Below are 23,018 nucleotides of genomic sequence, written 5' to 3' on the forward strand. Positions count from 1 at the left end.
GTTCTTTTGGCATTATTTAAACCAGTCTCTTTCCCTCTCTGGGCCTCAGCTGCATCCAGTAGAAAATGGGGGAAATCAGACTAAATGTTGTTTCAGGACCTTCTGAACCTTGGACATTCTGTTTATGAACAACACTATATGATAATTATTTGTGTACACTTGTCTCCTATTATCAGACTGAGCACCCAGACTCTTGGAACTGTGTAAACCCAAGGCCCAATCCTAGTGCCAGAAACACAAGAGTAGGTGTTTAGCAACTGCTGAATCAAAGTTCCAGCAATAACATCACAGGTTTTGGAATTCCAGGACAAAGAGAAGCTGGAAAGAGGTATTAAGCCCCTATGAACATATCCACCCCAAACCCATACTCGAATTATGTAACCCAGTTAACCAGCTGGCTCTCTCCCGAAGCAGCCAGTTTGGAGATGATCACATCTAAACTTGTTTTTTTTTTTCTCTTTTTTTCTTTTTTTTCACTTCAAGGTAAAGTGCCAACCATATCTTTAAGTATATCCAATTTATCCTATTTCTATCCTCTGTATCCCTCACAAATTGCAATCTACTGTGAATTCGCCTTGCATTACAGATCTTCCACCAGAATCTAAGCTTGAAAAAAAAGAAAAAAAAATTCCCTACATAACGCAGACCACCCTGAAGTAGCTTCCTCCAAGCTTGGATAGGACTATGTGAAGAGAGGGGAAAGGGGAGAAGAACATCAGGAAAGGAAAGGGAAATTACATTCGGGAGCTATCTAATTATAAGAGGCAGATTCCTCAAGTGCTGAACTCAGCAGCAAAAATCTATTACAGTCCTCCAACATTCCTCACCTATAAGCTTCAGCAAATCAAGCTTTCTGAAACCTCTCAAATGATTACCATCTTCAACAATGCTGTCACAACCCTAGATTGGATAGTTTTAAATGTGTACCACAATTTGTTCTTTTTTTTTTTTTTTTGAGACAGGGTGCTCTGTCGACCAGGCTGGAGTGCAATGGCTGGATCACATCTCACTGTGGTCTCAAACTCCTGGGCTCAGGCAATCCAGGCTAAATTTTTGATTTTCGGTAGAGACAGGTCTCACTATGTTGCCCAGGCTGGTCTCTTAACTCCTGAGTTCAAGCAATCCTCCCATATTGGCCTCCCAAAATGCTGGGATTATAGGTGTGAACTACGATGCACAGCCTCTAATTTATTTATTAACCAGAAAATCATAAGCCATGCAAGTAAACACCCAAAGAGTAGGCAGGCTTTTAAGGTGGTGGGCCACCTTTGATAACCTAATGTGGCAGGGGTTAAAGTTATACCAGAGCAGTCACTTAACTACAGGCCAGCTAAAATTTTATTTGGTGTCTGTCCGCAAAGGTGGAAAGTCCCATTGTAGAACTAAGAAAACTTTCTGCAATGACAAAAATATTCTACATCTGCCCCATTGAAAAGGCTGCCACTAACTAGTGACATGTGGCTACTAGGCACTTGAAGTGTGGCTAGTCCAATTAATGAATTGTCCAGGATCAGTTTTAAAAGCCACACAGGGGGAAGGGACAGTACAGCATTTGTAAGAAAAGGTGCTTTTGGCAAGAGCTTTTTGAGAATTCTGACTCTGAGGCTGCCCTTTAAAAAACTGGTTTTCTTGACAAAAGTGAAAATTGTGAATGACTACTGTTATTCCAGAGGTACCCAAGTCATTTGAGTCCCTTCAATTTTAAAATAAAAATATATCAAAACACTGCTTACTGAACAGGAAAATGCTGAAGTTCCTTCAGATGGTTCTGGTAGCTATTCAATGAGATCGTTTACTCTGGTGTTCTCCCATTCTAATACATGGGAATAACAGCAGCCACTATTCAAAAACTGCATAGAATTTTAGAACCGATCACCAGTGAACAAATTCAGCCTATTCTTCAATGCCAAATCTCACCCACTTTTCACCTTGTAAAGAATGTGACTCTGCAAATTCTCTTTTATACCATCATGTTTCTCTCTTTGTTGGATTATTTCTAACAGAACACACAAACACACCATTAATTTTTCCCATCTTTAAATCTTTATAGTTAATGGTTTCAGGTTTGTGCTTCTAGTTGCTGTTATTATCCAGTTTAAGAAATATTTCCCTACACTTGGGTCATAAAGACATTTGCCTATATTATTTCCTTAGAATTTTTATTATTTTCTCTTTTCCATTTAGATCTACACATCACCTGGAATTGATTTTTGGTGTTGGTGAGGTGGGAATCAAGTGCTCCCTTCCCCATACGGACATCTACTTGACACAGCATCATATACTGAAAAAGACTTGCTAACTGCTCCTTTGTTTAAAAAACTGGCCACATATGCATGAGTTTGTTTCTGGGTTCAGTAGTCTGTTGCACTGTTCTCTTTATCCCTGTGCTGATCCACACCATCGTCATTACTGCAGCTCTATAAGACTTCCTTTCATCTGTTACAGCAGGTTGTCCTTCAGAGTGTCTACGTTATCTCTTGCCTTTTGAATTTCCATAGGAATTTAGAATCAAATTATTTCAAAAGAAGGAAAGAAAAAAAGACAAGGAAAAAGATGAAATTGCTGGGATTTTCTTGGGGCTGCATTAGATCTAGAAATGAGTTAAGGAATACTGGAAGATTCAATATTGTAAAGATAGCAATCTATAAGCTATTTACTTGAGTCTTTAATTCTTTCAATAATGCTTCATAGTTTTCTGTCAAGGTCTTGCACATTTTAGTTCTTAGGTTTATTCTAGGTTTTTAATATAATTCAATTATTAATTCTAATAGTTTATCTCAGTTCTTTTGAGTTTTCTATACGCACAATTCTGTTTACATCCTTGTCTACTTAGCAGAAAATCCTGGCTGTTGTATTTCTTTCTTTCCAACATATACTCATTTTCTTGTCTTAGTGCACTGGCAAGGACCTCTAGTACAGTGCTAACCAGACAGCTTTAGTTTATCCCAAACCTCAAATGAAAAACTGTTGATATTTAATACTTAAGTATGGTGTTTGTATTTTTTTTTTAAAGACCCCTTTAGAAAATTAAAGGAATTCTCTATTTCTAATTTGTTAAAAATTTATACATGGGCCGGGTGCAGTGGCTCACATGTGCAATCCCAGCACTCTAGGAGGTCGAGGTAGGCAGATCGCCTGATGTCAGGAGGCCAGCCTGGCCAACATGGTGAAGCCCTATCGCTACTAAAACTACAAAAAATTAGCCAGGCATGGTGGCACGTGCCTGTACTCCTAGCTACTCGGAAGGCTGAGGCAGGAGAATTGCTTGAACCCAGGAGGCAGAGGTTGCAGTGAGCTGAAATCGTGCCTTTGCACTCCAGCCTAAGCAACAGAGAGAGACACAGTCTCTTCAAAAAAAAAAAAGAAAAAAAAATCATCAATGGATGTTTGATTTTTGGAAAAACTTCTGTATCTACAAGTTAATCATGTGATTTTTCTGTTAATATGTGAATTTGATTGGCTTGGGGGTGTTCAACCAAATTCACATTCCTAATCAGCCCATTTTAGGCTTACTGTATTGCTCTAAATGGTTGATTTGGTTTGTTTAGAATTTTTGCTTCTGTGTTTTGAGTGACATTACCTGTAATTTTCCATTTTTGTAATGTCCCTGTCAAGTTTTGTTACAAAGACTTATGCTAGCTTCAGAAAATGAATCAGGGAGTACTGGCTTGCTTTCTATTCTCTAGAAGTGTTTCTTTAAGACTGGTGTTATGCCTTTAAATGTTTAGGAAAATTTGCTGGTTGGCTAACTGGACTTGGAGTTAAATTTCCTTAGATATCCTGTTTTTTCTTTGTTTCTAACTAAGGCAAAACAACTGTAATCTTAGGAGAGAGAGATATATATATATATACACACACATATATATATGAATGAAAGATCTCATTCTGAAATTCACTATCTGCTTCTAGAAAACCATTTCCCAATCTTGTGAATTTGAAGGGTACTGCTGCTACAAATACATTTTAAAACACATTACATAAACAATAATCATAAATGAATTTAAATACGTGCTAGTTAATAGTCTGTCAAATGGTAAATATACAGTTCATTTTTGTGACCAGTTTTGCATTTCTAGACATTAAGGAATATCTAAATAATGGTTATCTGAAGGATCTTTTTACAAAAAAGGTGACTGTGGGTTACAGGCTATCCTCCTTATCCCTCTACATACTTGTATCGTAACACCTTATAGCATTTATCAAATATCCATTTCCTCCTATTAAACTGTAAGCTCCTCAAGTCTCAGTTCTGGTTTGTTTGTATATCCCTGACACCAATGTTGGGGGGCAGAATGGATGACGGAAAATGCACAAAAATGGAAAGAGGACCATCTCCTATTTTAAGGCATTGAAAGGGATGATTCAACAGCTACAGATAAAGAACCACTTGTCCAAATGCTGAAGAACCATTCACACGGAAGGAAATGTCAAAGGAGGTGCTGGGTAAAGAATGGCTTACCTGCTGGAAGTTCTGGACCTCTGCTAATGAGAAGGCAGTTTCCCATTGGTTAACACCGTCAGTACCGTTCTGCCATCACATCCACATCCAAGTATTCCGACTATAATCTCACTCCAACCTCAATCTCTATTGCCGAGTTAGTGGCCTCTCCTGTGTGTTCTAAAATAGCATTAACTATTCTGCCTTCCAACTTTGTATTTACTTGACACTTCTGCCCAATAAATAGTAAACTTCTTGAAGCCAAGGACTAAGTCTCACTAAATCTGGCAAGGGGTTAGCACATGCCAAGTGCTTAATAAATAGTTCAATTAATGATATGTAAATACTTCACAGCAGTGGTTGATTCTACGTTTCTCGCTAGGTAAATTCCCAAGAAGAAATGAAGCACAGGAACAACAGAAAGTGGGCAGTGAAAAGAGAGGAAAAGGGATGCAAAAAAAATAAATTTCAAAATTTTCCCTGAAACTAGCTTTGCTGTCATCCCTAAGTTTCCTTTCTTCCTCTAAAACCAGCTAAAAGGACTGAATAACATAAAGCTGCACTGGGCCAGGCGTGGTGGCTCACGCCTGTAATCCCAGCACTTTGGGAGGCTGAGGTGGGCAGATCACTTGAGCTCAGGAGTTTGAGATTAGCCTGGGCAACATGATGAAACCCCGTCTCTACCAAAAATACAAAAAAAAAAAAAAAAAAGATAAAGATAAACTGAGGGAAAAGGCATATTGGCTGAACAGCATTTAGGCTACGCAGTATCTACACGCATGCTACAACTTGATCTACTACTGCAAAACAATCAGCATAAGCAGTTTCACCCAGAAATGTTAATGCCTATCAAAGCAGAAAAAGTTAATTATCAGCAGCTGCCGGCTATAGCAGCTAGAGACCAGAAGAGGGCAGCAAAGGCTCACCCAAATCCAAGTCCACTGAAAGCCTCCCATATTATATAGCCACTTACCCAGCTTTGGGGTGAAGAGTTAGTCAGATGGCTGTTCCCACAGTGCAGGTGAGAGATGACTTGGAATGAGCCATGGTAGCTGGGATGACAGAGGGAAAGCTCATGGTAGTGAAGGTGTGAAGGGGCTAAAGCAGGTGGACAGTGAAAAGGCATCAGCCAAGAAGGAGTTCAAATGAAGAAACCTAAGTGCCTAGGACAGCCAAGTCAGAAACAGAAAAAGAGAGACCCATACCAATCAGAAGCAGAGAGCCAAGGGCACAAATAAAACATGCACTGCACATTCAACCTCTAGAACAGGGGAAACAGGCAGGAGCTGACCCTGAGGCAAGAGGCCTCTATTATATTGCCTGCTGTAACCTAGAGTCTTTGAAGCCATGTTCTTGCTCATTCCGTTCTGGAGAAGACAGCACCTTGGGTTCGACTGTAGTTGCTCCAGCAGCTTCATCTCAGGGGCAATCATATTCTGGTACTACAGTTTTTACCAAATCCAATGGAGACTCAGAGCACAAAAAAAAGTTAGCCATGTACAGATCTAGGTTATTCTTTTCAACAAAACCAATTCTTTCTTTGTAAGGGAGGAACCATCTCTGTATTTTTTTTTAATCCTGTATTACATTTAGGTTGTTCTCAGTGTTTCGCTATTACAAAGGTATTATTAATATTCATACATATAGTTTGGCATGCATTTGAAAATATATCCATAAAAGTACATTTCTAGAAGTAAAATTGCTGGTTCAAACAGTATGTGATTTTTCTTAAAATTTCAAGATATATTGCTACACTGCCTCCTAAAAAGCAGCATCAATTTTTTGAAACCTGTCACCCAGGTTGGGGTGCAGTATCATGATCACAGCTCACTGCAGCTTTGAACTCCTAGGGCTCAAGTGATCCTCCCGCCTCAGTGCTGAGTAGCTGGGACTACAGGCATACGCCACCACAACAGGCTAATACTTTTTTTTTTTTTTTTTTTTTTTTGTAGAGACAGGGTTTTGCCACATTGCCAAGGCTGGCAATTTTTATTCAAAGCAAAGCTAACTGATCACAGTTTGGAGTTGACCCTGGAGGGGAATCAGTAGTTTTCAGGGTACTCCCTGAGGAAAGATAGGCTGGTCCTATGGACAGCAGTAAGCCAAGCCTCAGAGAATAGAGAAGCCCTGAGGCAGAACTTGGACCAGTATACTTTGAGTGAAGCCATATTTCATATGCAGTTTTAAGTTCTCTTTGTTCTAATGCCCTTCTGTTAAATCCTTTATTAAATATTAATAGCCTAGGAACCAGGCCCAAACTATAGTCTTATTAAATACTATAGCCTAGGAGCTGGGCCTAAACTTAAGCCAAAGTGACACCAGTGAGAACACCTTAGGGAAGCCGGTGACCCAATGGGCCATGGGTCAAAGGACTGGCTGGAAGGACAAGTAGCTTACCTAGGAAGTCCCAGAAATACCTGGAGAGGAAAGCCAGACAAACTGTTCAACTGAAGTTAAGAAGAGCAAGGGCTCAAATCATTAAGAATTGGGCATTAATGGAAAATGTGATCCCAAAAGTCAGTGAAATGAGGACTTAAATGGGTTATACTTAAAAAAGTGCTTCAAGAAAATTAATGATGTTATGCACATGGCTGGGTGTGGTGGTTCACCCCTGTAATCCCAGCACTTTGGGTAGCGGAGGGGAGCAGATCACTTGAGGTCAGTAGTTCGAGGCCAGCCTGGCCAGCATGGCAAAACCTTGTCTCTAGTGAAAATACAAAAAGTAGCCGGGTATGGTGGTGAATGCTGGTAATCCCAGCTGCTTTGGAGGCTGTTGAGAAAGAAAGAGAGAGAGAGAGAGAGAGAGAGAGAAGAGAGAGAAGGAAGGAAGGAAGGAAGGCCGGCCGGCAGGCAATAGAAGCACAGACAACTAGCTACTTTACTTTTGGGAAGGACAATGAGGAAAAATCGCTGAAAAATGGGAATCAGAGTCTTAAGAAGTCTGAGATGCAAGAAACAATAGAACGTGGCAGACCAGACTGCCTGAATGTCTTACTATTTCCATTATGTTCAATGAGGAACACTTTCCTCCAGGGAATTCTGGTGGAGCTCAATTACCTGTACAGTCAATAACTTGCTCTAGATGACACACACCCTGCTATAGACATCTAACATTTTGCATTCATGAAATGTGACCAGCTCACTAAAACTGCCAGTGTTTCCACTGATGATAGTTTTAGGATCCTGCCTAACACGACTGGTTTTGCACAGACGTATGTGATACACGGCACATCTCCACAAACCCTGTATCCTCCTGCCCATGCCACATTCTGTAGGCCTTCCAGACTTTAAGGAAAAGAAGGAAATATATGGGCAGATTTCTAATTTGTACTACAAAACAAATCATAACATTAAATAAATCCCTTAAGGCAGTACAACTCTTTGTAGAGTAAATATAAAATTTAAGCTTCCATAGGAAGCTTATTTCTTCCCCTGGCTTGCTTGTTCCTGTTGCAATAGTGTCTTGTAAATAAAACAAAATAGACTTAAGAGATGATGACATTTTAAAGACCAACAAAATAATCTCCAATAACAACAACCTCAAAATACCTATCATTACATGGTATCTCTAATCAGATATTTCACAACAAAGCAAAGTGAGAATCTACTGAAAACACAGTGGGCCACATAATCATATACTAAATAAATTCCAGGTAGATAAGAAAGGATAATGTAAAATTAATAAAACTTTTAGAAAATATGGGTAAGTATCTGAATGGAGACAGATTTCCTAAACCTAAAGGCAATGAAACCCTACAAAAGAACATACCAATAGATTTGTTCCTCAAATTATTTTATTTATTTACTTTTTTTGAGACGGAGTCTCGCTCTGTCTCCCAGGCTGGAGTGCAATGGCATGATCTCGGTTCACTGCAACCTCTGCCTCCTGGGTTCAAGCAATTCTCCTGCCTCAGCCTCCTGTGCAGCTGGGATTACAGGTGCCCACCACCACACCTGGCTATGTACTATGAGAAGCCATGCCACTAGGAACAAAGGGAAAGCTATGAAACCTGCTGGCAGATCTACAACACAGAAATGGCTGGCAAGATCAACTTCTTGATGCAAAAGAATAAGGCAGAACTGAGGCAAGAATGCTGAGGCCTGTGGATAAGACATCCAGTATGAAAATACCCAACCAGTTTTTGTCTCTATCTCTTTTCTTTCAACAACCCTATTTTCTATTACTATTCCCTACAATAACCAATCACGTTACCAAGAAGGCCTCCACATATAGAAACAATCCTATTAGTTGCCAGTGGACCCTCTCTTTTATTAAGTGAAGGAAGAAACGGAGTCTGAAATTAGTCTAGGAGTAGAATGGTGTTTCCCAGGGGATGGAGGAGGCGGCAATGAGGAGTTACTGTTTAATGGGTAGAGTTTCAGTTTAGGAAGATGAAAAAGTTCTGGAGATGGAGAGTGGTGGTGGCTGCCCAAAAGGTAAATGTACTGTATGTACTTAATGCTACTGCACTGTACACTTAAATGGTTAAGATGGTACATTTTATGTTATGTGTACTTTATTACAGTAAAAAAAAATGTAACTTATGTAATAGGTAAAAATACATGTAAAATCATGTCTAATAAGGGGTTAATATCCAGAATCTATAACTCCCAGAACTGAAGAGCAAAAAAAAAAAAAAAACCTGATTAAAAAATGGCAAAAGGAAGTATAAATCAACACCACCATCTCACACTCACTAGAATAGTTACTATAAAATAAAAAATAAATAAAAACCAGAAAATAACAAGTGTTGACGAGGATTTGGAGAAACTGGAATCTCTCTGCACTGTTGCTGGGAATATAAAATGGTACAGCTGCTATGAAAAACAGTATGGCAGTTCCTTACAAAATAAAAAACTGAATTACCATATGATCTAGCAATTCCACTTCTGGGTATATACCAAAAAGAACTGAAAGCAGGGTCTTTGAAGAGATACTTGTCCGCCCATGTTCATAGCAACATTATTCACAATAGCCAAAAGGTAGAAGCAACTCCAAGTATTTATCAATGGATGAATAAACAAAAGGTGATGTATATTACAATGAAATTTTTTTTTCTTGAGATGGTATCTTGCACCATCACCCAGGCTGGAGTGCAGTGGCGCGATCTTGGATCACTACAACCTCTGCCTCCCAGCTTCAAGTGATCCTCCTGCCTCAGCCTCCTAAGTAGCTGGGACTACAGGCACCTGCCACCACACCAGACTAACTTTTCTATTTTTTTTTAGTAGAGACAGGGTTTCACCATGTTGGCCAGGCCGGTCTCAAACTCCTGACTTCAAGTGAACTACCTCGGCCTCCCAAAGTGCTGGGATTATAGGCATGAACCACCACGTTCAGCCTTACAAAAGAGTATTATTCAGCCTTATAAAGAAAGGAAATTGTGGCATATGCTACAACATGGATAAACCTTGAGGACCTGCTAACTGAAATAAGCCAGTTACAAAAAGACAAATAATGTATGATTCTACTTGTATGAGGTACATACAGCAGCCAAATTCAGAGACACAGAAAGTAGAAAGGTGGTCTTTTAAAAACATATTATGCCACTCCTTTGCATAAAACCCTCCAGTGGCTTCTCGAAAAAGCAGAATAAAATCTAGACCACTTTCCCTGGCTTACAAAGAACTACATGGGCTGGCCCATGCTCACCTCCCCAACCTCATCTCGTATCATTCCCACTCCGCATCCACCGTGCTTGCAAATATCAGCCTTTTGTTTCCCTCATCTTTCCGGCTTTAGGGATTTTGCACTAGCTGTATTATTTCCCTGAAATGTTCTTTCCATGACCCTGATTTTCACCTGAATTGTTAGTTGAAGGTCATCTTCAGCACCTAATAGAGAGCAGCTAACTACCCAATTACTTGCACAACATAAATCTTGAAATGATCATGTGATATGGTTTGGATATTTGTCCCCTACAAATCTCATGTTGTATTGTAATCCCCAATGTTGGAGATGGGACTTCGTGGGAGGTATCTGAATCTTGCGGGTGGATCCCTAATGAATGGCTTAGCACCATCCGCTTGGTGAAGAGCGAGTTCTCACTTTGGTACTCCATGAAAGACCTGGTTGTTTAGAAGAGCATGGCACTGGCTGGGTTCAGTGGCTCATGCCTGTAATCCCAGCACTTTGGGAGGCCAAAGTGGGTGAATCACCTGAGGTAAGGAGTTTGAGACCAGCCTGACCAACATGGTGAAACCCCATCTCTGTTAAAAATACAAAAATTAGGGTCAGGTGCGGTGGCTCACACCTGTAATCTCAGCGCTTTGGGAGGCCAAGGCGGGTGGATCACCTGAGGTCGGGAGTTTGAGACCAGCCTGACCAACATGGTGAAACCCCATCTCTACTAAAAATACCAAATTAGCCGGGCGTGGTGGCACATGCCTATAGTCCCAGCTATTAGGGAGGCTGAGGCAGGAGAATCGCTTGAATCCAGGAGGCAGAGGTTGCAGTGAGCCGAGATCAAGCCATTGCACTCCAGCCTGGACAACAAGAGCAAAAGTCCATCGCAAAAAAAAAAAAAAAAAAAAAAAAAAAAAAAAAGCTGGACATTGTGGCAGGTGCCTGTAATCCCAGCTATTAGGCAGGCTGAGGCAGGGGACTCACTTGAACCTGGGGGACGAAGGTTGCAGTGAGCCGAGAATGCGCCATTGCACTCCAGCCTGGGCAACAGAGCAAGGCTCCATCTCAATTTAAAAAAAAAAAAAAGCTTGGCATCTTCCCACAACTCTCTCTTTCCCTCTTCCTGAGGCCTCACCAGAAACCGATGCAGCACCATGCTTTGTGTAAAGTCTGCAGAACTGCAAGCCAATTAAACTTTTCTTTATAAATTTCCCCACCTCAGGTATTTCTTTATAGCAACACAAGAACAGACTAACATAATCATGCTCAGTGAGAGAAGCCAGACACAAAAGGCTACATTTTGAGATCCTATTTTATGAAATGTACAGAATAGGTAAATTCACATACAGAAATATCAGTGGTTGCTGGGAGCAGGAGGCAAGAAATGTGAAGCATGGGATATGTTTCTGTTTGTTTGTGTCACCTATGATTTCTTTCAGCAGTGTTTTCTAGTTTTCCTTGTAGAGGTCTTTCAGCTCTTAGGTCTATTCCTAATTTTTTTTTTTTTTTTGCAGCTATTGTAAAAGCAGTTGAGTTCTTGATTTGATTCTCACTTGGTCACTGTTGGTGTATAGTTCAGGTTCCTTGTTTCTTTGTTGACTTTCTGTCTTGATGACCTGTCTAGTGCTATCAGTGGAGTACTAAAGTCCCCCACTATTATTGTGCTGCTCTTTATCTCATTTCACAGGTCTAGTAGCAATTGTTTTGTAAATTTGGGAGCTCCAGTGTTAAATGCAAATATATTTAGGATTATGATATTTTCCTGTTGGACTAATCCTTTTATCATTATATAATGTCCCTCCTTGTCTTTGTTAACTGTTGTTGCTTTAAAGTCTGTTTTGTCTGATATAAGGATAGCTACTCCTGTTCAGTTTTCATGTTCATTTGCATGGAATATCTTTTTTCACTCCTTTACCTTAAGTTTATATGAGTCCTTATGTGTTAGGTGAGTCTCTTGAAGACAGCAGATACTTGGTGAATTCTTTTTTTTTTTTGAGACGGAGTCTTGCTCTGTCGCCCAGGCTGGAGTGCAGTGGCCAGATCTCAGCTCACTGCAAGCTCCGCCTCCCGGGTTCATGCCATTCTCCTGCCTCAGCCTCTCGAGTAGCTGGGACTACAGGCGCCCGCCACCTCGCCCGGCTAGTTTTTTGTATATTTTTTAGTAGAGATGGGGTTTCACCGTGTTAGCCAGGATGGTCTTGATCTCCTGACCTCGTGATCCGCCCATCTCGGCCTCCCAAAGTGCTGGGATTACAGGCTTGAGCCACCGCGCCCGGCCACTTGGTGAATTCTTACCCATTCTGCCACTCTGTATTCTTTGCAGAGCATTTAGGCCATTTACGTTCAATGTTAGTATTGAGATGTGAGCTACTAATCTATTCATCATTTTCGCTGTTGCCTGAATATCTTGTTATTTTTTTTCCTTGTGTTATTGTTTTATAGGCCCTGTGAGATTTATGCTTTAAGGAGGTTCTATTTTGGTGTACTTTGAAGTTTTGTTTCAAGATTTAGAACTCCTGCCAGGCATGGTGGCTCGCCCCTGTAATCCCAGCACTTTGGGAGGCCGAGGTGGGTGGATCACCTGAGATTGGGAGTTCAAGACCAGCCTGACCAACATGGAGAAACCCTGTCTCTACTAAAAATACAAAAAATTTGCTGGGCATGGTGGCGCATGCCTGTAATCCCAGATACTTGGGAGGCTGAGGCAGGAGAATCACTAGAACCTAGTAGGTGGAGGTTGCGGTGAGCTGGGATTGCACCATTGCACTCCAGCCTGGGCAACAAGAGTGAAACTCTGTCTCAAAAAAAAAAAAAAAAAAGATTTAGAACTCCTTTTAGCAGTTCTTGTAGTGCTGGCTTGGTGGTGTCAAATTCTCTCAGCATTTGTTTGTCTGAATAAGACTTTACCTTTCCTTCATTTATGAAGCTTAGTTTCACTGGATACAAAATTCGTGGCTGATAATTGTTTTGTTTAAGGAGGCTAAACATAGGACCCCAATCCCTTCTATCTTGCAGGGTTTCTGCTGAAAAATGTGCTGTTAATCTGACAGGTTTTCCTTTATAGGTTATCTGATGCTTTTCCCTAATAGTTCTTAAGGTTCTTTTCTTCATCTTTTAGTTAGCCTGATGACTGTGTGCCTAGGTGATAATCTTTTTGCAATGAATTTCTCAGGAGTTATTTGAACTTCTCGTATTTGGATGTATAGATCTCTAGCAAGGCCAGGGAAGTTTTCCTCAATCGTTCCCTCAAATAAGTTTTCCAAACTTTTAGATTTCCCTTCTTCCTCAGCAACACCAATTATTCTTGGGCTTCATCGTTTAACATAACCTCAAACTTCTTGGAGGCTTTATTCAGTTTATTCATTTTTGTCACACTGGGTTAATTAAAAAGGCCTATCTTTGACCCCTCAAGTTCTTTCTTCTACTTGTTCAATTCTATTGAAATTTTCCAGTGTATTTTGCATTTCTCTAAGTGTGTCTTTCATTTCCTGAAGTTGTGATTGTATTTTATTGATTCTATTTCTCTAGAGATTTTTTGGTCCATACCTTTTTTTTTTTTTTTTTTTTTAAATGTCAGAGGAAATGTCTGGGGGTAAATGGCTGTTATTCAGATTCTTTTGTCCCATGGGGTGATCCCTTGACATGGTGCTCTCCTCCTTCCCCTAGGGATGAGGTTCCTGAGAGCCAGACTACAGTGATTGTTACTGCTCTTCTGCATCTAGCCATCTAGTGGAGCTACCTGGGTCCACACTGGTAATGGGGAGTGTCTCCAAAGAGTCCTGTAATGTGATCAGTATCCAGGTCTCTCAGCTTTACCATCAGTATCTGCTCTGGTGGAGGTAGCAGGGGAATGAAGTGGACTCTGTGAGGGTCCTTGGTAGTTTTGTTTAGTGCAGGGACTGGTTTTCTCAAATGCTGGTTGCACTGGCAGTGAAGCTGTAACGTGGACAGACTCAGAACCTCTGGTTAGTTAGGATGTTACAGGCAGTAGAATTTGCTATTATTTTCTCCTTTCTTGGTGCAGAGTTGTTCTTTTATGAGTTGCTGTAATGGCTTCAGTTGGTTGGTCTCCAGCCAGAAGGTAGCCTTTCAATACAACATCGACTGCCTGCATAGTATGGGGGGATACAAGTTTGCCCTAAGGTCACCTGGGTAAGTATTCTGATTTCTCAGGTGATGGGCGGTGCCACAGAGCTCCCAAGATACTATGTGTTTTGTTTTAGGCTATCAGGGCAGATAAAGACCATCAGGTAAGCTACAGGTTAGGCATATCTGAGACTCTCCTTGGGCAGGGCTTGCTGTGGCCACGTGGGTCGGGGCGGGGGGGGGGGGGGGGGGGGTGTCATTCTTAGGCCAATAAAATTGTGTTCCCTGGGGGATTATGGTTGACTCTGCTGCTTCAAACAGATCACCAGGGAGTTGGGGGGAAGCTGGCGGTGACAGGTCTCACTGAACTCCCGCACAACCAGCAAGGCCGGTCTCACTCCCATCATGGCCCAACAGCACCCTTATATCCAGGCAGCCTTAGAGCAAGGCTGAGATCTTGCCCCAGGCTACAAAAGCCTCTGCTGAGAAAGCAGGAAAGGATTTCAGGTCTCGCCCCTCCCTGCCTGCCCCAACTTCTGTGCCAGTATCTGCACTTTCGGTTTGCCCACTCCCAATATTGCCCAGGAAAATCTGCATTCAGTCAAAATTATTACAAAGCTAGGCTGTAAATTTTCTCTCCATGGTCCTTCCCCAATTCTAATGGCAGCCTTCCCCAAGGACCCCTGGTAAGATAAAAGTCAGATATGGCTTCCCTGGGGACTAGAAGTGTCTACAGAGCTCTTTCTTGCCGCTGCCTCGATTTTTTTTTTTTTTTTAGACAGAGTCACACTCTGTGGCCCAGGCTGGAGTGCAGTGGCATGATCTCAGCTCACTGCAGCCTCCACCTCCTGGGTTAAAGCGATTCTCCTGCCTCGGTTCCCTAAGTAACTGGGATTACAGGCATATGCCACATGCCCAGCTAATTTCTGTATTTTTAGTAGAGACAGGATTTCGCCACATTAGCCAGGCTGGTCTCGAACTCCTGACCGCAGGTGATCCACCCACCTTGGCCTCCCAAGATGCTGGGATTACAGGTACGAGCCACTGCGCCTGGCCTTGCATCAACTTTTATATTTCATTTGGCTCTCTAAATTCGTATCAGCTCTAGGTAAGGTTAAATCCTTCTCCCATGATCTGGATTTTCAGGTTCCCCAGTGAGGATGTGTGTTCAGAGGCAGACTTTCCTTCCCCCTCTTGCACTTTGGGCACTCACTTTTTGGCTGTCTCATGGAATTTGCAGCGACAACCCGCTTATTTCGAAGGGTCTGTGAATAATTTCGTCTTTACTGTTATGTTCCTGCAGTAGTTCTTGAAGCAAAAGTTCACGATGTGAGTCTCCACACACTGTTTTGTCCATCCGAGTAGAAGCTGCAAGTTAATCCTGCCCTCTTTTGATTTAAAATTACACATCTTACTTGAATTCTAACAGTAGGTTAACGTTTATTTTTTATATTTGAACTATTTATCTAAAAATATCAATAATTCTATAGATTAACAATACTTTCATCACTTTTTTTGGTTTTGGAGACAGAGTCTCACTCTGTCACCCAGGCAGGAGTGCAGTGTCTCAGTTCAATACAACCTCCGCCTCTGGGTTCAAGAGATTCTCCTGCCTCAACCTTCCAAGTAGTTGGGATTACAGGCGTGTACCACACCACACTCAGCTAATTTTCGCTAGAGACAGGGTTTTACCATATTGGCCAGGCTGGTCTTGAACTCCTGGCCTCCAGTGATCCGCCTGCCTTGGCCTCCCAAACTGCTGGGATTCCAAGCATGAACCACCACACCCGGCCACTTCCAGCACTTTTTAAATGAAACACTGCTAAACTTTTACAAATCTAGTTCCTATCTTAAGCTAGAGAATCTTTATCAAGGTACAATCAAGAAACTTGATTTTACAAGGATGAAAAACATTTCATACAAATATGGTGAGAAAAAAAAATCTGTTAATACTGAAATTCCAATTGTTATTTCTCAGGAGAGAAACTGCATAGAGTGCTGTGTTTGTTTTTACAATCAATATGTAAATCATTTTTTTTTTTTTTGGAGACAGGGTCTCACTCCATCACCCAGGCTGGAGTGCATGCAGTGGCTTGATCTCCATGCAACCTCAAGTAATCCTCCCACCTCAGCCTCCTGAGTAGCTAGGTATGTACCACTAGGCCCAGCTAATTTTGTGTTTTTTGTACACACAGGGTTTTGCTATGTTGTCCAGACTGGTCAGCTGGTCTCAAACTCTTGAGGTTGAGTGATCCACTCACTTCGGCCTCCCAGAGTGCTGGGGTTACAGGCATGAGCCACTGCGCCTGGCCAACAATCAATATGTAATTTTTAAAAATTAAAGAGGCCAGGCATGATGACTCATGCCTGTAATCCCAGCACTTTAGAAGACCAAAGCAGGTGGATCATTTGAGGCCAGGAGTTGAAGACCAGCCTGGCCAGCATGGTGAAACCCCGTCTCTACTAAAAAAAAATACAGGCAGGGTACAGTGGCTCATGCCTGTAATCCCAGCACTTTGGGAGGCCGAGGCAGAGGCAGATCACTTGAGGTCAGGAGTTCATGACCAGCCTGGCCAACCTGGTGAAACCATATCTATTCTAAAAATACAAAAACTTGCCAGATGTGGTGGTGTGCACCTGTAATCCCAGCTACTCGGGAGGCTAAGGCTGGAGAATTGCTTGAACCCAGGAGGTGGAGGTTGCAGTGAGCCAAGATCACACCACTGCATTCCAGCCTGGGCAATGGAGCAAGACTCCATTTCAAAAATAAATAAATAAATACTAAAAAATAAAAAGATCAAGAAAAAGGAAGTACACAGTCATGGAAGAAAAACTGGTACGTCTTGAACAAAAATCTGAAACTCTGAAATCTGAAATGCTAGAAAATCCAAAACTTCTGAGTACAGATTTCACACTCAAAGGAAGTACTCAATGGAACATTTTGAAGTTTCAGATTTGGGATGCTCAACCAGTATATAACGCAAATATATAAAACCTGAAAAAAATCAAAAATCCCAAACACTTCTGGTCCCAAGGATTTTAGATAAGCGATATTGAACCTGTTAGTACATTTTCCATCTTCCCTGAAGATGGTATGCATGGGATTACCTATACACAAGCTAGATGGGTGCTTTTTTCCAAGACAAATGAACGAAGCCTACTATAAGGAATTCTTGTCAAGAAAGACTCCTGCTTAGAATCACACATAAGCAATTTAGGAAGGACTCTCCTATTTTCGTTTCTCAAATGGCCATCCTCCTGGCAATGTATCAAGAACTCTGAAAACGTATATAATTGAGGCTACAAGTTAATTTACCTCAACTGAGGGAATAGTCTTATCAAATTCTTCAATATTTTATCTCATTCTTGGGTCAGATCTAATCCCCCAGCTCAAGCTTGTTCTCACTGTGAAAATGTGACTATTTTCAAACTGACATTAGCTGAGTTAATTTCAGTATCTAAGTGAAACATGACTACAGGCGGTGCGCGCCCGTATTCCCAGCTACTTAGGGAGGTTGAGGTGGGAGAATCCCTTGAACGTGGGGGCAGAAGTCGCAGTGAGCAGAAATTGCGCCACTGCATCCCAGCCTGGGCGACAAAGTGAGACCCTGTCACAAACAAACAAACAAAAAACTCACATAGAATTCTGAGCCTGACACAGGGTAGGGATGACTTGGAAGAGGATCCTGGAGTAACAAATAGTCATGAATCAGAATAAAGGCCTGGAGGCAAGAGAGAAACTACAGGCAAAGACTGATGCCAATGGTTCAGTTCCACTGTGACTCTCTGAGGCCTTCTCCACTTGCAGATATATTTCTCCAAGCATGTCACAGTTGAATGGGTAAAGTTAAAATAGGAATAGGTTTCTTCAAACAGCAGAGTACAGACTCAAGCAAGGCAGCTTGGGATGGAATCCCAGTGTACTGCTATGTGATCTTAGGTAAATATTTAATCCTCACTGATAAAACTGGAATAAAGCAGTCCCTACTTCAAAGGGTGTTATGACTACCTGGTTAAGAGCAACCTTCTTCCAGTACTTCTATGCCCCCTTTCCTGCTTTCTTATTCTTCACAACACAAGTAATCGGTTAACAATATCTTTATTACCTTGCCTATTGCTCTATATGTAGTAGCTACTCAAATATAAATGTTTGCTACCTAGAAATTATGGAATATGGCCCTGTGAACGAATGTAAAAATAATGCTGGAGGGCTTGTGTAAATTGCTATGCCCAATATAAATTAATGAGAATTTGTAACTCACAGGATTTAATAATTCACATCAGAGCTGCAGTTTCTTCCAGTACTATAAACTATAAACAGATACATATCAAGAGAGAAACTTCAAGCTGGAGGACAACAGATCAAGCGAAAAAACTGGGGATTGGCCACCACCTCCAAGGCTGTAGAGAGGATGTCCAACAAATACATTGGCCCTCACACTCCTTGCATGAACTGTGGTTCCATCCCCAGTCATACACGGATTACTTAAAAATGAGAAAACTTTTAAGAAAAATCAACTTTTCTTCCCCAATCTGAGAAACACACCATGCCTGAAAGGTAAGCAAAGACAAGCAAAGAATCAACACGTTTTGACAATGTGCTCAGAACACCTAAGCAAATATTTTATATGACTTGCATTTGATATAGAAGATCTAGTCTAGCCCTAGCACTGTGGGTTACCACTGAACAAGTAATTTCTCCCATGGTGGTCACAGCTCCCAAGTTTATTTTTTTTTTTTTTTTTTTTTTTTTTTTTTTTTTGAGACGGAGTCTCGCTCTGTCGCCCAGGCTGGAGTGCAGTGGCGCGATCTCGGCTCACTGCAAGCTCCATCTCCCGGGTTCACGCCATTCTCCCGCCTCAGCCTCCGAGTAGCTGGGACTACAGGCGCCCGCCACCACACCCGGCTAGTTTTTTGTATTTTTAGTAGAGACGGGGTTTCACCATGTTAGCCAGGATGGTCTCGATCTCCTGACCTCGTGATCCACCCGCCTCGGCCTCCCAAAGTGCTGGGATTACAGGCTTGAGCCACCGCGCCCGGCCTCAAGTTTATTTTTTTAAAAGCAGGTTGGGGCTAGGCGTGGTGGCTCACGCCTGTAATACTAGCACTTTGGGAGGCCAAGGAGGCAGATCACCTGAGGTTGGGAGTTTGAGACCAGCCTGACCAACATGGAGAAACCTCGTCTCTACTAAAAATACAAAATTAGCTGGGCGTGGTGGCAGATGCCTGTAATCCCAGTTACTTGGGAGGCTGAGGCTGGAGAATCGCTTGAACCCGGGAGGTGGAGGTTGCAGCGAGCCAAGATCGCACCATTGCACTCCAGCCTGGGCAACAAGAGTGAAACTCTGTCTGAAAAATAAAAAAATAAAATAAAATAAAAATAAAAAGCAGGTTGGTATAAACATACTCTATGATCCCTTTAATTCTGAGTGAGACTATGTAAGGAAGTGGGGAAGGGAGAGAGAGTGAGTGTGCAGAGGGCAACAGTTTCGGCCGGGCGCCGTGGCTCAAGCCTGTAATCCCAGCACTGTGGGAGGCCGAGACGGGCGGATCACAAGGTCAGGAGATCGAGACCATCCTGGCTAACACGGTGAAACCCTGTCTCTACTAAAAAAATACAAAAAAAACTAGCCGGGCGAGGTGGCGGGCGCCTGTAGTCCCAGCTACTCGGGAGGCTGAGGCAGGAGAATGGCGTAAACCCGGGAGGCAGAGCTTGCAGTGAGCTGAGATCCAGCCACTGCACTCCAGCCTGGGCAACAGAGCCAGACTCCGTCTCAAAAAACAAACAAACAAACAAACAAACAAACAAAACAGTTTCATCTTAGTTTTTGCAAAACCAATACCCACATGTCATAGAAAGACATCAGGGGGCTGTTGTAAATGTAGGGATCTGATTTTTAAATATGCTATCCACCCAGTCCCCTCCCCAGAATAACACCTGATGATCCTGTTGAAAGCTATAATCTGGCTGGGCACGGTAGCTCACGCCTGTAATCCAAACACTCTGGGAGGCCGAGTTGGGTGGATCACTTGGGGCCAGGAGTTCGAGACCAGCCTGGCCAACGTGGTGAAACCCCATTTCCACATAAATACAAAAATTAGCCGGGCGTGGTGATGAACACCTGTAGTCCCAGCTACTTGGGAGGCAGAGGCTCAACAATCACTTGAACCAGGAGGCAGACACTGCAGTGAGCTGAGATCTTTCCACTGCACTCCAGCCTGGCAACAGAGAGAGACTCTTGTCTCAAAATAATAAATAAACAAACAAACAAACATAAAAATACAAAAAATTAGCTGGGCGCTGTGGCACACGCCTGCAATCTCAGCTACTCAGGAGGCTGAGAATTGTTTGAACCTGGGAGGCAGAGGTTGCCGTGAGCCAAGATTGTGCACTGCACTCCAGCCTGAGCAACGAAGGGAGATTCAGTCTCCCCACCCCCCCAAAAAAAAGAGAAAAAAAGGCTGTAATCTGTAACTTTTCTTTTATCCACTTCACTTATTATAAAATGCTAATACTAGAATCTTTACCTGTTTTGTTTCTGACTGTATTCCCTAAATGCCTAGACACAGAGCTACCAATCAATAAGTATTACTTGCTGACTGAATGAGTTGAATAAACGCTAAATACATAGTCAAAAGACCCTAATCCATTTTCTCCATTTCCATTTAGGAAACAATCAATATATACATGGTAGATAGGAAGAAAGGAGAGATAGTTCTTTAATCTGCTGATCTCCTATTCCTTAATAATATTCCTTAAACTTCTTTTCCCTTTTTTCCCCCGTATTTCCAGAAAAATCTCCTGTCTTAAAAGCACAAAATCACCTATAGAAAGATTAATAAATTAGAAAACAAAAACAGTTTAAGGGGCGACAGGAAGTAGCTGGCAAAGACAGACAAAAAGCTTATCTTTAGAATCTAAGGTCTGGAGACAACCCGGAGGGCAGTCTGGCTCCTATACTATAAATGAGCAAATGGACAGTAGCATAACACACTTAGCAGAAGAAAAAAAAATTTAACCCAAAAGCACCTTCATAATTATGATGCACAATCACTTGTAACATTAGTAACCTAAAATGATTTTGCTTTCTCCCTCTATCATCACTCTTAACTTCAAATGCTCATTTCTAAAATCTGTAGTATACAAAATTTTCTGTAGCCACCTATATATTCTAGAAGTCTCTTTCAGTGGCTTGCCTTTGAAATAAGTTAAAAACGAAACTCATGCCTCTTGATTGGTACAATAATAAAGGAGACTGGAATGCTATGGCTACCACTCCCTGTAAAGAGAGTGAAATCAGTCTGAGCAAAGCTCACAAAGACAAAGAGACCAACAAACAGAACAAAGAAACCATTTGGAAAATCCCAATGATCAACCAACTTCTTGATCCAGCTCCAACACAATAGGAGAGGAGGATCTTGATCAAAACAGCAGAGAAAAAGACTGCTTAGATTGGTCTGCACTGGAAACTACCAAAGGAGTGACAGATTCCTGCATATAACACACAGGAAATGGGAGGGAAGCCACTGGAAACTGGTGATGAAAAAGACTAAATTTAAGTCCATCCAGATCGGCAGCCAGATGTTCTCAATGCCCAGCCCACAGAAATATTTACTGCAAGGGCTGGGCCATCAAGGGTACTGATCAGGTTTCTTTAGAGATAAAAAGAACAAAAGCAAAAAGCACAATGAAACCACCACCAATAGATTGGACATAATTTAAAATATACATGTATCAGGCCCAAAGTAGACTTCTTGTGTATGAACCAGATCGATTCAATTGACAATCCCCAATATTTAAAATGGCCTTTGTAAACAGAGCCAAAAAAATTTTTTGAAAGTAAAGTATAAGAAGAAAACATAATTCAATGCAATTAACGCCAAAAGTGGACCAAAAGGTAATGTCCAAGATATTTCCAACATGAGTTGCTGAGATAGCTATCAACCTTTGAAACACATGTTCATATATTAAGATAATCTATTCAGGCTGTGCAGAAGAGGAAGCACCATGATGGGGACAGAGGCATAGGTAGGAAAGTGGAGTGTTGATCAAAAGCCCAACCCACCTCAGGTTGAGGAATTAGCCCTAGGTTTTCTGGAGGAGTCAATAATTTGACACACAAACCACCAAGGCCCGCAGCATCTCAACAATGTGTCCCCACAAATCACACTCTTCTTGCCCTAGGCCCAGAGTCATGCAAGAGAATCCAGCAATGTAAGGTTGGCATGCATTTTCACCATGGCAGACATCAACACGAACCTCACCTTGTCACTGTCATCATGACAAATGTGGTCGTGATGGATGGACTGGCACTGAAAAGAAGCACCAACACTACCTACAAGAAAAAGGGAGGAAAGGTTAAGATGCAGTAATTCCTTACATTTAAACTGCTTTACCAATTAAAAATGCTTTTACATCCATGATCCCATCTAATAAAATACTCATAAGTAGACACTGTGGGGATTATTGTTCATGCATTTTAACAGAGGAAAACAAAGCGGCAGTCAGAGAGTGGCAGGTCTAAAACGACAACTCCATTATTCAAACCGCTAACTCCCCCTCTTTCCACTAGACCGAGTGGTCTGCTTTCAAAGTAAGATTAACTACATAAACACAAGCTTTCAATAAGGCAAACTCTCATTTATGAGGAAAAATATTACATTCCTTTTCAGACTACACACTTCGAGAAAAAAATTGGTCCTATAAATTCTAAATATATAAGAAACAATCTAATCTGCAATCACGTAACACTTTAAATGTTTTTATTACTTTAAATGTATACATTTTTAATATATCCATTTGTAAACTTAAAACTTTAAATGTTTTTATTACTTTAAATGTACACATTTTTAATATATCCATTTGTA

The 23,018-nt window shown here is 41.6% G+C and overlaps 1 protein-coding gene across 3 annotated transcripts in view; it reads right to left on the reverse strand.

Annotated features, from left to right (window-relative positions):
• RNF38 (ring finger protein 38) overlaps window positions 1-23,018 on the reverse strand; it is a 144,139-nt gene that overhangs the window by 64,054 nt on the left and 57,067 nt on the right. For all 3 annotated transcript variants that reach the window (XM_009188493.3, XM_021927374.2, XM_021927373.2), the window contains exon 2: window positions 22,416-22,486. The gene's annotated coding sequence lies outside the window, so the exon portion shown is untranslated. The remainder of the gene's footprint in view (window positions 1-22,415; window positions 22,487-23,018) is intronic.

This window comes from Papio anubis, chromosome 13 (genome assembly GCF_008728515.1).
Source record: "Papio anubis isolate 15944 chromosome 13, Panubis1.0, whole genome shotgun sequence".
In the NCBI taxonomy this organism is placed as follows: domain Eukaryota; kingdom Metazoa; phylum Chordata; class Mammalia; order Primates; family Cercopithecidae; genus Papio; species Papio anubis.